This window comes from Vombatus ursinus, unplaced genomic scaffold (assembly GCF_900497805.2).
Source record: "Vombatus ursinus unplaced genomic scaffold, bare-nosed wombat genome assembly UNPS02014825.1, whole genome shotgun sequence".
Lineage (NCBI taxonomy): Eukaryota > Metazoa > Chordata > Mammalia > Diprotodontia > Vombatidae > Vombatus > Vombatus ursinus.
In genome coordinates, this window is record NW_020954603.1 from 39,982 (window position 1) to 51,768 (window position 11,787).

The 11,787-nt window shown below is 48.6% G+C and overlaps 2 long non-coding RNA genes across 2 annotated transcripts in view; one reads left to right on the top strand and one right to left on the bottom strand.

The window, feature by feature from the left end:
- LOC114024885 overlaps positions 1-2,073 on the bottom strand; it is a 14,862-nt gene extending 12,789 nt beyond the window's left edge. The window contains exon 1 of the long non-coding RNA XR_003566962.1: positions 1,983-2,073. This is a non-coding gene — a long non-coding RNA (uncharacterized LOC114024885). The remainder of the gene's footprint in view (positions 1-1,982) is intronic.
- A 2,530-nt stretch (positions 2,074-4,603) lies between these two features.
- LOC114024927 lies at positions 4,604-6,253 on the top strand. The gene is made up of 3 exons (XR_003566970.1): positions 4,604-5,743; positions 5,906-6,017; positions 6,109-6,253. It is a non-coding gene; the product is annotated as an uncharacterized LOC114024927 (long non-coding RNA).
- Positions 6,254-11,787: the final 5,534 nt, after the last annotated feature.

Sequence of the window (11,787 nt, forward strand, 5' to 3'; positions counted from 1 at the left end):
CCCCCCCCTCTCCCTCCCTCCCTCTCTTTCTCCCTCTCTCTCCCCCCCCTCGTATCCTCCTCCTCTTCCTCTTCCTCTATAACCCCTTCAATAGAACGGAAGTTCCTTGAAGGCAGAAGCCATCTCCTTCTCTCTGTGTCCCCAGCACTCAGCCCAGGGCCTTAATAAATGTTTTCGGGCTCATAGGATCTCAGAGGCCACACAGTCCAACCCCCTCGACCCTTTATAGAGGGGGAAACTGAGGCCCAGAGAAATGAAGCGAGTTGCCCAAGGTCACACAGGTAGGCAATGAGAGAGTGGGATTCGAACCCAAATCCTCCAGCTCCAAACCCAGAGTTTGTTTCCACTGTTCCGGCATGGGTGGGTGGGATTAAAACAGATGCCGTGGGGCTGGGGCACTCCTGGGTGGGAGGGGGCAAAGGCGGGTGGCAGTTCCTCACTCCTCCCCATCTCGGGCTCCTCCGCCCATAGCTGGGGGGTGGGGGGCTTCCGCCCACGCAGACACAGCTCCTGAGGCTGAGGCCCGGGGCCCTGCCCAAGCCCCTGGATGCACCTTGGCTTCTGGTCACTGGGAGGTGTCTCAGTCAGTGCAGACCAAAAGGGAGCCTGTCCTCAGCAAAGTTGGGAAGGGCTGGGCTAGAGATGGGCCATTCGCGGGTTAGCTTCATTTTACTGATGAGGAAACTGAAGCTGGGAATGGGGTGGCGTCCCACCTCAGCCACACTCAGTGGGGTGCTGGTCTCAGAGGCAGGATTCACACCCAGGGCCCACCTGACCCAGCCCAGCCCAGCCCATCCTCCCCCAGGAGATGCTGTGTCCCGTGTCCTTGGCAGCAGAAGCCCCCACCCCCACCCCTGCCATAGCCACCTCCGCAAAGGACTTTGTCCGGACTGTCCCCGGCTTGCTCCATCCCCACCTCCCACCAGGGGCAGGCCGAACAGAGAAGAGCAGCCCAGGCAGAGGCCCTCATGTGCCCTCCCCAGGCCCCCTCTTTGTCCAGAAGAGATTGACGGCTAACTCCCTCCCTGCTCCCGCCTCCCACCCCCACTCCAGGGTTCTTCAGAATTCCACTGCCCTTCCTAGGTCTGGACATCCCTGTCCTCTTCCAAGACTGTAGGCCCAGTCAGCTTTATGGGCATAGAAGACCTGGGTTCTAAATCTTCCTGTCCGCACGACACTGCACTAGTCCCCTGTCTTCTCTGGGCCTCTTCTGTGACAGGGGTGGGGGTGTGGGGTAGGCTCCATCTCCCTCCCGGCTCTGACATCCTCTGAACCCCTGGAGATTCCTAGGACCTGAGAAACGCTGGGAAAGGATCTTTCGAGGCCTGAAGCAGCCATGGACCCCAGAATCCTGATGTCCAGCCCTCATGGTCCAAGAACAGTCCCAGCCCCCCTCCATCTGGACGCTGACCAAACCGTTTCAGGGCTCATGGGGGAGGGTCCTGGGGTGGCTAGGGATCCCCAGATGGGCAGGAGCTCTCTGGCAGCAAGGTCCCCCTAAAACACTAAATATTCACTTGTGAATGGATCAATAATACTTCACAGGTACAGTGACTTTTCCCATATAAAAACAGGCTTATCACTCATTAAAATCAACTTAATATCACTCATTTTGATCCAAATTTTCTTGACTACTTCCTCCCCTGGTTTCTCCCAGAAGCCTAATATATTTTCAGCCTTTCCAGACAGATACAGAAAGGTCTGGATTTGGAGTCCAAGCCCTGGGTTCGAATCTCATCTCTACTAGTGATGAGCAATGTGACCTTGGGACTCATTTTCTTTCTCTGCAAAACAAGAGGGTTGTCTCCAAAGTCCCCAGGGCTAGAATTCTGGGGTTCTAGGTCTTCCCCACAGAGTGACTCCACGGCCCATTGAGATTGGGGAGAGTTTGTGAATCCTCACCCATCAGTCCCTTGACTTCCTTCCCCCCAGTCCCTGCCAATCTCCCCAACTGGCAGAGCAGGACAGAGCAGATACTACACCTGGTGCTGTGCGGGCTCCTCTTTCCTCAGCTGCAGGCCCTCGGAGCAGGAGCCCAGGCTGGGGACCTGAGCGGTGACCTTTGCTCACCAGACTTTATCTGTGCCCAGCAGCTCCGCCTCAGGAGGAGGGCTTGAGTCTGGGAGATAGCTTGTTCTCATTCTCAAGGCCAGGGAACTTCCAGCCTCTTGATGCTGAAGCTGAGGGGGTTTCATAGGATTCAGGGGGCCCTCGGAGGTGACCTAGGACTATACTTTCATTTTGCAGAACAGGAAAGTGAGGCCTAGGAGCCAAGTGACTTGTCCAAGGTCACACAAGGACCTAGCGTCGGACCTAGGATTCAAACACAGGCCCATGATGACCAAGCTGGGACATAGGACCCAGGCCCCTAGCTCTGTTGCTGTGAACATGAGACCTTTTTTTTAATTAACACTTTGTCTTAAAATCTATCAACCAGAACAACCATTCAAGTCTATGAACAAAGGAGAGTATGAGAACCTTGCCCCCCAGACAAGGCAAATAGAAACATGGTTGTCCATGGTTGTCTGCAGAGGCCCATGTAACAGGACTTGATAATTACAGAACAACAGGTAAGACAGTCTGGGATCAAGGTCTTCCCAAAGCTATCTGATGCAGCCAACTTGGATGGGTTTTGTTGCTGCTGCCGCCATCTTTGTTAACATAGCTGCAAGCCCTGTCTTCATTTGTGCGTGAATATGTAAATCCAGAAGGCTTCTTATGCCAACATAGAAAAACACGGGTTAGCCAGGAGTATGGTTAGGATTTAGAATGGAGAGGGTAGTAAGTCCCAAGGAATGGTGGTCATTGATGGCACAAGTGACCTCATTCCAGGGGCCATCGCCAGTCATCTTGACCTATGTCTGGCCGCTAGACTCCAATGACTCTGGAGGAAAGAGTGAGGCTGATGACTTGGACAACTCTGCCTCACTTAAATCCAGTTCACTTGCAAGTCAAGACATCACCCTCCTGATACCATTGGTCCTCTTTGAGACGACAGCAACAATGACCTCATTCTATCCCATCTTCTTCAGCAGATTTCCTCCTCTATCAGCCCTACTCTCTCACCAATCTTCCATCTTTCTGCTTCCCTACTGCCTACAGACATGCTCATGCTTTCTCCATCTTTAAAAAACCTCCCCTCGATCTATCCATCCCCACTAGCCATCGTCCTGGATTGCTCCTCCCTTCTCAGCTAAACTCCCCGAGAAGGCCTCCAATTCCCTTCCTCTAACTCTCTTCTTAACTTGATAGTGTATCTCTTGGCTTCGAAGGCCATTCACATGGGACCCTCCTCACTGGTGGAGATTGACTTCTCCCCCACCTTCATGAAGGGTAAGCTGAGTTGGGAAAAGCGAGAGAGAAGAGAGATCTGGGCTCCTTTATTTCCAGTTTCAAGACAGAAGATGTCCCATTGCAACCTCTCTTCAGGTTGCTGAAGGACAGAAAGACTGGGAAGAAGCTGACATGTTGAATTTTAATCATGTCTCTATTCTCAGCTTCCCACACTAGAGACTTTAGAGAAATTTTCTCTGAAGTGAGTTCTGAACCTCTCTCGGTTGAACTGAGTTCTCATTCCCAATGGGAGAGTTCATTTACTGTTTATCGTCCGGCATATTCTCCGGTAAGTTACTTCTCTGATTTGTTGGCTTTCAGCGCAGGTAGATGGGTTGTTTGATATTGACCATATATGGTCTGGCATTTGGTGTGCATGTATGTGGGTGAGAGTTAAGCCTTGTATGCACAGCTTGGGGCACTCCTTCCCTATTAAGGGGCAGTTAACAGGTGCTATTTCCCCCAGACTAACAAGGTTTAATTCTAAACTGGTATCCCCTCTCTGAGAAGAGAAGAGTATCTCTTGCTTTCCCTCCTGGCAGGAATCAAAGTCTCCCTTGGAAAAGGGTGGAGAAAGGAGACTTCAGAGGTGTCTATTCACAGCAGACAGAATAAGAGAGAACGCTGTAGGGTCTGCCATGACACCTGGTCTCTACTGTTCCATCCTCCGGTTCATAATATATTTGCACCCTTGATGTAGACGCTGGTTCTTAGTCCAACTCCCACTGAGCCGAGCAAGTCAAATGCCCAGAGGGGGTGGCTACTGCTCTATCTCCTCTTGGGACTCCAGGGGTATGCCTGAGGGACTGTAGGGTTCTTCTCATGCTGTCAGCTTAAATCCCCACTCCAGGGCATTCTCCCTCACATCAATTTCAATGCAAGTTAATTTCTCTTCAGTATCACCATTGATTATCATTCCATTAGCAATTTAATCAGGTATCTCAGTTTTTGCAAAAGGATATTTACTGAGAAGATATAGCAAAAAGAAAAGGATAAAAACATTCCCCCATCCCACCCCCAGTAAAAATAAGGGGTTCTTTCTTCCCTCTACCTGGTGGTAGAGGTCCCTGGAGAGGGTGGGTTCAAACATAAAGAAATGGCTAACATGACTAATATGGGAATGTCCTTCATGATTGCACATGTATAACCTATATCAAATTGCTCGCCTTCTCAATGAGGGAGGTAGAGAGGGAGGGAGAGAATTTGGAACTCAAATTTTAGAATAAATGTTGAAAATTGTTTTTACGTGTAATTGGGGGAAAATGAAATATTACATTTTTAAAAATAAAATAAAACGATTGCAAAAAAAAAGAAACTGCTACAAAGCATTTGCCCTACCAAGTTCATTTTCAAGTGGAGCGTAGCTGATGGCCAGCGATCCCCTCGTTTGATCCCGGCACCTTACTGCTGGGCTCCTCCAGTGATGGCCTGGATCAAGCAGGTTGCCGTTCGGGGCTGGCTCCTTCCCAGACTTAGCTCCTGGACTTCTGGCGGCTCTCTAGAACTTAGGCAATCTCACAAGACCTTGAACCATATAAAGACAAAACCAGGAGGCAAACCGCTCCCAGACCCAGGCTTGTAGGGGGCTAGGGCCTCATGGGCTAGCCCAGTGTGGGCAGGGGCCTTCTCCACTCCACACCAGACCTCTGGAGCTTAGAGCATCGTGGTTACTCCTCACAGGCCAGAGGAAGGAAGGCGAGGGCAAGGTCCCCCTTTGGTGCCTTTGGTCTACGCCCTTTGCTCTGTCTCTGTAACCAACCAGAGGGACCTCTTCAGCACAATGTAGGCGAACAGGTAACAGTCATCAAACACCTGCATGAGCTTGGAACCAGAATCAAGTCCTTCAGGTCAACAACATGGTGCCAAACGCACCCATTCCCAAGACTGGGACTTTCTGGCCAGTCCCTTCATTTCATGGAGGGTGTTATTTCTGTAACTGAGGACTCTTAAAACTACAAATGCTCTCCCACGATGGCCAGAAACACACTGGTAAACTCTTCTGAGCAAGACGCATCGTCTTCCCCCGAGGTCACGCCTCAAGGTCTTGTCCTTGGCAGGGGTCAAGCCAATTAGAGACAGGACACTTCTAAGGCTATTTTGGTTGCTGGTTTCCCTGCTTACATGGGCAATTGAAGAATTGCTGTATTTTCCCTTATATTCCCAAACTACTGAGAATATAAGGAGGCTGTGCCTTCCCTTCTTATCTAGCTCAGCACAGCCCTAGAAGGGATCTAGAAAATGGAAACATCCTTACTAAGCATCAAAGACAGCGGTGAAGCTTGAGAGCTATGGTGGGATGGGGTGGAGAGCAGAGACCTTTCTTCACCCCTCCCTGGCCATCAAGAATGACAACACCTGGCTTGTGCTGGTACCCCTCCCCCACCAGCTTGGGAGAGCCCATTGTTCAACGGTGAGCATTTATTTACACTTCAGAAATCAGCAGCTGCTACAAATCAGGGCTTGATTTATTGTTCTGCTGACTGTCTAGACTTGAGAAAGTGCTGATGATGCAGATTAAACATTTTTTAAAAAGAGATTCTTTATTTTAAGCATTTTGTATTCTATATTCTAGATTTCGAAATGAAAATGTCATAGATTCCCAAATGTCAATTTATCTTTAAAAGAAACTACTTCTGCCTGTAGAGCCCAGAAAGGACATAATGTGAAGAGGATGAGGCCAGACAGTTGAGTGGACTTTTTTTTTTTTTTGCTTTTTTTCCCCAATGCTCATCTCAGTAAAATGAATTCTTTGCTTCCATTTTGATTCTCCTTTAGCAACAATTGTAAAGATAGTCAACCTTGGGAGACTGAGGAACTCTGACGGACACAGTGACCAGTCCCAATTTCAGAGGACTCATAATGAAACATGCTGCCCACCTCCAGACAAGAGAGCTGATGGATTCAGAGGGCAGATTGAAGATTTTCCTCTTTCTTTTTTCTTTTTCTTTCTTTCTTTCTTTCTTTCTTTCTTTCTTTCTTTCTTTCTTTTTCTTTCTTTCTTTCTTTTTCTTTCTTTCTTTCTTCCTTCCTTCCTCTTTCTTTCTTTTTTGGCCATGCCTATTGTGGGAATTTATTTCAAATGGCAATACATATTTGTAATGTGTTTTGTTTTTCTTGCTTTCACAGTGGGAGGGGAGGGGAGGCTGGAGGGAGAAAATTTAGAATTCAAAATAAAATTGAATTTAAAAAAAAGGAAACGGCTCCCTCTGCTATTGCAGTGGCATAACTGACAATATCCATTTACCTCTCTAAAACAGATTAAACCTAAAAGTGTGTGTGCTTACATTTTTTTTTTCCAGGAGAGCCTGGTTATTAAACATTTACCAGCATATCCCTGCCCAGACCCGAACGCAGTAAAAGCACAGCCGGTGATAACTTGGTCCTTTTGAAGATGCTGACAGTTCCAGTTACATAGGCGATGGAAAAAGGCTCCTCTCAAGCACCAGGTCAGTCGCAAAGAGGCAGACTGAGACTTGGTGGTAGGACAAATTTCTTTAAAATGAGAGTTGTCCCATCCTGGAATGGGCTACCTGGAGAGGTACTGAGCTCCCCATCACTGGTGGGCTGAATGCTCACTGGAAGGGATTCCCCCAGCCTGGATGAGAACTCTCTCAGCCTGATACTCTGGGATTCTGGGTCAAGCCTAGAGATTTCAGGCCTAGAGCCTTCTTCCCAGGTTGGGGGTGGGATTGATAAGAGACTTTGTGACCTGGGCCTCCTTCCTCCCCCATCTTTGTTAATGTTCCCCTGGAAGCTGCTTATCTGCCTGGCCCAGACTGGACCTATGCAGCTAGGCAGCCTCCCTTCTGGGGACCAAGGTCTGCATGTGATCAGAGCCCTTCCCCCTGGGTACGCCTGCAGGAGAGCCTCAGTGGGACTCAAACAAACTTCCAGGAGGAAAACAGGAATAACAGGTAGAAATGCGCCTCGGGAATTACCGATGGACAGAGAGCCGGGGGCAAGACCTGTGAGAGTGAGAAACCCAGGAAACCTAAGTGCCCGAGTGACTGGTTAACGGATGCTGGAGTCAGGATTTGGCTTTGGACGAAAGCTCACTGCCTGTGGATGAGCGCTGTGACCTGAGGCTTCTTATCTGTGAGCTTTCTAGCCATGAGAGTTAGTCCCAGAGCAGCCTGGGCTGCTTGGGGAGATGACAGGTCGTCCTTACTTCAGGGAAGGCTGAATGATGTCATTCTCCAGGAACTCTGCACAGGTGGCTTTCTAGCTCAAGCCCAGGTTGGCAGCAATGTTCATACAGGCCATACTTTTGTGAAAGTCCTTTATAAACTTTTTAGCTATAGCAAAAACAATTACTATAGAGGTCATCATTTCTTTTTTTTTTTCCAGTGACTACTAATTTCCTTTTTTTTCTATTTATTTTTCAAATTCACTTTTATAAGATTTTGAGTCTCAAATTTTTTTCTCCCTTCCTCCTCCCCTCTCCCCAAGACAGCAAGCAATCTGACATAGGGTATACATGTACAATCATATTAAACATATTTCCACATTACTCATGTCATAGAAAAAGAATCAGAACAAAAGGGGAAAAACCATAAGAAAGAAAAAAAAGAGAAAATAATATGCTTCCATCTGAATTCAGACTCCATGGTTTTTTCTTTGGATGTGGATAGCATTTTCCATCACGAGTCTTTCGGAATTGTCTTAGATCATTGCATTGCTGAGAAGAGCTAAGTAAGTCTATCAGAGCTGGTCATCACACAATGTTGTTGTCACTATGTACAACATTCTCTTGGTTCTGCTTATTTCACTCAGCATCAGTTCATGTAAATCATTCCAGGTTTTTCTGAAATCCACCAGCTCATCATTTCTTATGGAACAATGGTATTCCATTACATTCATATACCACAACTTGGTTCAGCCATTCCCTAATCAATGGGCATCCCCTCAATTTCCAATTCTTTGCCACCACAAAAAGAGCTGCTATAAATATTTTGGTACATGCGTGTCCTTTCCCCTTTTTTATGATGTCTTTGGGATACAGACCTAGTAGTGGTGTTACTGGATCAAAGGGTATGCACAGTTTTATAGCCCTTTGGGCATAGTTCCAAATTGTTCTCCAGAATGGCTGGATCAGTTCACAACTCTACCAACAATGCATTAGTGTTCCAATTTTCCCACATCTTCTCCAACATTTGTCATTTTCCTTTTTTGTCATATTAGCCAATCTGATAAGTGTGAGGTGGTACCTCAGAGTTGTTTTAATTTGCATTTCTCTAATCAATAGTAATTTAGAGCATTTTTTCATATGACTATAGCTTTAATTTCTTCATCTGAAAACTGTGTGGTCATCATTTCACTGTGCAGGAGACAGAGGGGGCTCAGGAAGTGAGGACCACTGTCCAGGCTTTCTGCTCTAGGGTTCACTGGGCAGATTTCCATAGGGGGTGGAGAATAGACCATTTGCTGTAGGCTAATCCTTCAAGCAATGTTAATCAATTCCTATTGTTTCTCTGTCCCATGTGAGGGCCAGGGGATAGGGGAAAGAATACTGTCTGTGGCATCACAGCATGTGGTTTAAAATGCTGGCCTTGACAATTAAAAAACCTATGTATGATAATGGTCAGTGCTGATGTCTGTTCCTTCATCCATTTCCCACTTTTTCATATTGACAGCTTTTTTTGTTCTGTCTTATTTTTCCTTCCTTTGAAGAGGGCAGGTTCATAAGACCTGGTTTATAGATCATAGATTTAGACCTGGTTGGGTGTGGTGGCACATACTGTAGTCCCTATCCCTGGGAAGGTTGATGCTGGTGGATCTCTTGAGCTTGGAAGTTTTCAGCTGCAGCGCAGCCAAAGCCCAGTCAGTGTCCACACTAAGACTGGCACTGGTATGGTGAACCCCTAGAGTAGAGGGTCACCAAGATGGTTAAGGAGGGGTTGAGTGGGCTGAGTGAGAAACAGCGGATTGATACTTCCACTCTGATCAGTATTGGAATCAGACTCATGAGTGACTGCACTTTCAGACAGGGCAAGGTAGGAAGACAGACAGAAAGATAGACAGACAGACAGAAAGAAAGAAAGGAAGAAAGAAAGAGAGAAAGAGAAAGAAAGAAAAAGAAACAAAGGAAGGAAGAAAGGAAGGAAGGAAGGAAAAAAGAAAGAAAGGAAGTTAGGAAAAAGAAAAATATCTAGAAGGGACCTTAGAAGCCATAACCCCCTAATTTTACAGATAAGGAAACTGAGGTCCAGCCTTTCTTTGTATGTCCAATGCTTAGTGTAGAGCCTGGCACATAATAGGCACTGAATAAACGCTTGCTGACTTAACTTGTTTTGCCTAGGTTTACAGCTTGTGTCAAAGATGGGATCAGAGGTTGGAGCTGCTGTAATCCTCGGTGGTATTTTCTTCATCTGTCAAACAGTGCAGGTAGAGTAACAGGAGGGATGAGATGGAATTGTACTCAAAACATTAAAATATGGAATCTACAGACTTTCTGCAGCTCATGAACATGGACTCCACCTGGGCTACCCTCAGCCACAAGCCCATTTCCCGTCCCACTCTCCCAAAGGCAAAGATGCAAAGATCTGGCACATAGTAACCTCACAGTTGAGATAAAGTCACAGATTAGGATGCGTCCACGTGTGAGGTGAAGCAAGGGGGCTGAACTGGGACAGCTGGTGTTTACTCTATTCTCCAGATTGCCACGGGAGACTCGTTCCCCCTGGGCTCCAGCATCCTCGGCTCTGGGAGCAGCCAGGGCTCCCTCCGGAGCTGGGCGGCGAGGCAATGGGGTGGCTGCCCGAGCTGGTGGGGAGGGCTGGGCCTCTTCTGTTCACCCCAGCATCACAGTGGCTAGAGGTCAGAGGATTCATTCACTCAAAGAGGACACTGTATTTGATCCTGGAGGTAATAGGGATCAGCCGAAATTTACTGAGTCAAGAAGTGAGTGATATGGTCAGACCTGAGGGAGAAAAATCACTGGCAGCTGAACGGAGGGGAGAGACTGAGGCAAAGAGAGTAACTGGGAGGCTGTTACAGTAATCCAGTGAAAAGCCACAATGGTTGTTGCTGTATGTCGGTTACCAGTACAGTAGTAGAACTGGGGAAATCACCAATCAACTCCTTACACTCCCATAAAACCAGCAGGGAATCTTTGGAGCAAGGTAGTTTTCATTTGGACCTGGGATATTTGGACTTAATGTTGCCCCCAAGGGGTTTGCTCCGGGACCCAGGTCTAGGCCATTGGCCCAAGGAAGCTAAAAAAGCCTTAGGACTTTGGCAAAGAGCTCCTGAGAGGGCCGTCCCTGGGGGGAAGCCCTCTCCTCCCTTCCTGGAGATCCCCCTCTCTCCTAAACTCCCACAGCCTGGAAGCTGCCTTTCTTCAACAGATTTTTGGCTGTTCTCTGGGGGTCTCAGCTCCCCATGAAGTCTTGCATGTTAGCCTCAAGCCCACCACTTGCTTCACCTTGCTGGGTGGCATCCTTAGGAAATTAGCAGATAAGAAATCTTGATTAGAGGGACCGGAAGCTGACATTTAATAAGGGATAATGTAAAATCTTTGGATCTGGAAATTAATTCCACAAGTACAGAATGGGAGGAGGCATGCTTGGATAGGAAGATGGGGGTTCTGGGGACCCTGGTGTTCAGCAGAAGTCCACAGTGCTTCGAGCCTTAGGCTGCATTAAGAAAGGCATAAAATGCCGGAATAGGGGGCATGGGCCAGGTGGACAGTTCCCCTGTCCTCGGTCCCGGAGTATCTGGAATTTTGTGGTCAGCTCTGGGGGCTGGAGGAGTCCAGGACCATGTGGTCACGTCTGCTCTACCCCCTACAGAGGAGCATGTTGGGTTGTCTGCCAACTCCTCGAAGCCAAGGTCCATCTTCTTTTTGTCTTTGCACCCTCACACACCAGCACAGTGCCAGGCATATGGGGGTGCTAAGTGCTGACTGACTCATCCAAGGGTCAGACAGGGGCACCGGGGAAGGGAAGATTTGGGGCGGGGCTGAGTCGAGGAAAGGGGCACAGCGGGCCTCAAGGTGACCCCAAGGGAGGAAGCCCGGGGTCTGAAGAGCTGCCTCCGGGGCTCGGGGGTTCCTTGCCTTTGGAGGTCTTACCCCGGAGACTTAACGACCTCTGGTGACTAAATGAGGTAGTTAATGCGTGGGACATGTGCTCAGCAAACGCTGAGGCTGGAGCGATGGGAGCGGCTGGCGTGTGTGTGGGGGGGGGGGGGGTCGAGTTCTCATTCGTGTCTTCCACGAACGCTGAAGCCCTTTCCAGTTCGGACCATGAAAGTGCCCTCCGGAGGGGCCGGGGAGCTGGGGACCCTCCAGTGCCGAGCACGGGCGGGGATGTCCCCGGAGCCCCCGCCCCAGGCTCCCGGGGGAGGTCTGGATGGGACTGACCCGAGGCGGGCCTACGGTGGGGCAGGCGGGGCTTCCTCGTCCTGGTACCCCCCCAACACACACACACACACACACACACACACACACACACA